Here is a 2649-nt window from a genome sequence, read left to right as displayed (position 1 = left end):
GGGCAATGATTTGCCCCTTGGCTAAATAGAAGGGTGGCCGTGGACAGCGCGCCAGGAGAATGAGGTTGGGTATACCTCCCTTGATGGTTATGGGAGCCACCTCAATCTCTATGGGTGTGTGTGCGCGGTGTCCCCAATAACAAAGTACTTACTGTCCAATCCTGTAAGATCTACCGTCAAGTCCTGTGAGTCCTCCAGCAGGTCCACTGCAATGACTGTCCACTGGGTAGACCTGAAAACAAAAGCTTTGGTGGTCACAAGTTTGAAACACTTGTGAGGCCACCAGATTTTGTCCTGAATTTTCCTCTTAGGGAAGCCCGCTGCATTTATGTCATGGCGCAGTGCGGGCTTGCGCTTGTGTCCTAGTTTTTTGGTTTGATGGTTTTCTTCCTCTGTTGCTGGCTTTGAGGGCAGTCTTGGGAAAAGTGTCCTGACTTTTTGCATTGAAAGCAGATGACGTGTTGAAGCTGCTCCGGTGACATCTGTTGCCTCCTCGCTCCTGGAGATACAGCTGCCACAGTACCTGAGTTTGTCGGCCTTGCCCACGCCTCCTGTGCAGCAAACAGTTCCGCCTTCCAAGCACATGCTTCAATCATCTCTGCCAGTGTAGGTGGAGGGTCTAGAGGCAGACCCAGGAGCACCTTGCTGCAGACCTCATTGGCATTTCTCTGTGCCATCTCTTTAACTATCTCCACCTGTGTCCTGGAGTCTCGTACTTGTCTCTCAACTTGTGCATGGAGCTGGTTGACAAACTGCAAGAAACTCTCAGAAGGAGACTGTTTAATGTTAAGGTAAGTACCCCTAGCTTTATCAGTTGGCAACTGGTTAAAAGCCTTGTTTGCAGCTTTTGTGATCTTATCTAGAATAAATTTTGTTAACACCCGAGGTTGGTCTTCGGGCTTAGCCCACTCCCCCTCGCCGCATAGATGTTCATAAGTGATGTCGTTATCTTCTATATCTTTGGCACCCTGTGTGCTTTGCTTAAGTTCCTCCAGGAGTCCCCTCAGGGATCTCTTCCAGGAGCTTTCCCATAGATCAAATTCTGTGTAAGCAGGCACCGGAAAAGATCTAGGAGATCAGTAAGAACAAATTCAAGGGATGTTAATGTGGCTCTTATCATGCTTCTAAAAATTTTGCTTTTTCTTCTGAATTCTGACTTTTACACAACTCTCTCTTTGTTTGGTAGGAAAAGGGCTGGTAGTTTCTAGGGCCACTTCTACCACCAGCATATAGGACAGGGGCTACTGAGGGAATTACTTCCTCCCTCTGGCTTTTATCCCCAGGGTTTTCACTTTTGGCCCCACCCCTGTGGGATCCAGCAGGGGGACCACTCCCCACTTGGGAACTGGCAGGGGCACCACCTCCTTCTCCAGCCCCACCCCTGTGGAAGCCAGGAAGGGGTTCACTCCCTCTCCCAGTCCCACCCTCATGGGAACCGGGCATGGGCCCACCCCCCACCCCAGCCCCACCCCCTTGGGGACTGGACCCCCCCCCCCCCCCCTTGGTAACTGGGAGGGGGGACACCCCCTCCCCCAGCCCCACCCTCTTGGGACCCGGGTAGGGAGACATGGGAAACAGGAACAGGAAGGGGGGGTGGGGCTTTGTGGGGAGGTGGAGCAGCTGTTGGAACCAGGGGCGGGGTTGGGGGATGACATCATGGAGGGCAGGAACATGGAGGGAGGGGGAGGAATGTCCAAGGGAAGGAAGGGGTTGTGGGACTGGAAGGGTTTGGGGGAGGGGACAGGTGAACGAAAGGGATTATGGGAAGAAGGGTATTCAGGAGGTCTCGCACATGGCCATCGCCATCTTGGCCCCTGAGCACATGGTTGGCGCCATCTTGGAGGCCGACCATGCTGTCGCTGCCATTTTGGGGATAGGGGGGTCAGCACACGAAATCGGGGAAACAGCAACTGGGTTAAAGGGATGCAGGGAGGGTGCTCTGTCAGCCTGCGCACAACTTCCAGAGCTAGGGTACTGAGCGAGAGCTCGGAGGCCAGGGAAACAGTGGCTGTGCCAGGTACCCTGCGATTCTTGGGGTGCCTCGCATGTCCCTCTCAGATCAGGGGCAGAGGGTTTGGGAGGAGGGGTAGGGGGAGCCACGGGAGGGGAGGTTTGCTGTGGCTGTCCCTTCAAATCCCTCTTAAGCACTTCTTTCTGGATCACAAGGAACACAGGGAGAAGCTGAGACACTGTTCTGTCTCCCTGTTCCGCCTTTGCTGTTAGCAATGCTCCAATTTTGTCCCAGCAGAGACAGAATTAACATTCTGCTGGGTAAACTGAGGGAAATAAAAAGATGTCCAGCAACCAAACTGTTTCAAAACTCCTTTGGAAACCTTAGTGTTTCCACTACTTAGGGAATCTCTAACTAGGATATAAATGCCTCTCTGTGTTGCAGAAAGCTTTGCACCCATTCTGATGTTATTTGCTTTCTGCAAAACTGTATCTACCTTCCTTACAAGTACAAACTGAAAACTGAAAGCACTGTGTCCACAGCCAATCCAGGAAAGCCTCCGTAGTTTCCCCTCCCCCCCAATCAGAGGCAAGAGGCGAAACTGTGTGTGTGGCAAACTGCGCAGCTTTTAAAATGCCGCCGCCAGATGCTGCGCCAATCCGAGCCAAGTGGTCGCTGCACCGGAGTCGGAGCTGTGT

The sequence above is a fragment of the Geospiza fortis genome, unplaced genomic scaffold (genome assembly GCF_000277835.1).
Source record: "Geospiza fortis unplaced genomic scaffold, GeoFor_1.0 scaffold205, whole genome shotgun sequence".
Classification (NCBI taxonomy): Eukaryota; Metazoa; Chordata; class Aves; order Passeriformes; family Thraupidae; genus Geospiza; species Geospiza fortis.
Note: the sequence above shows the minus strand (reverse complement) of the source record.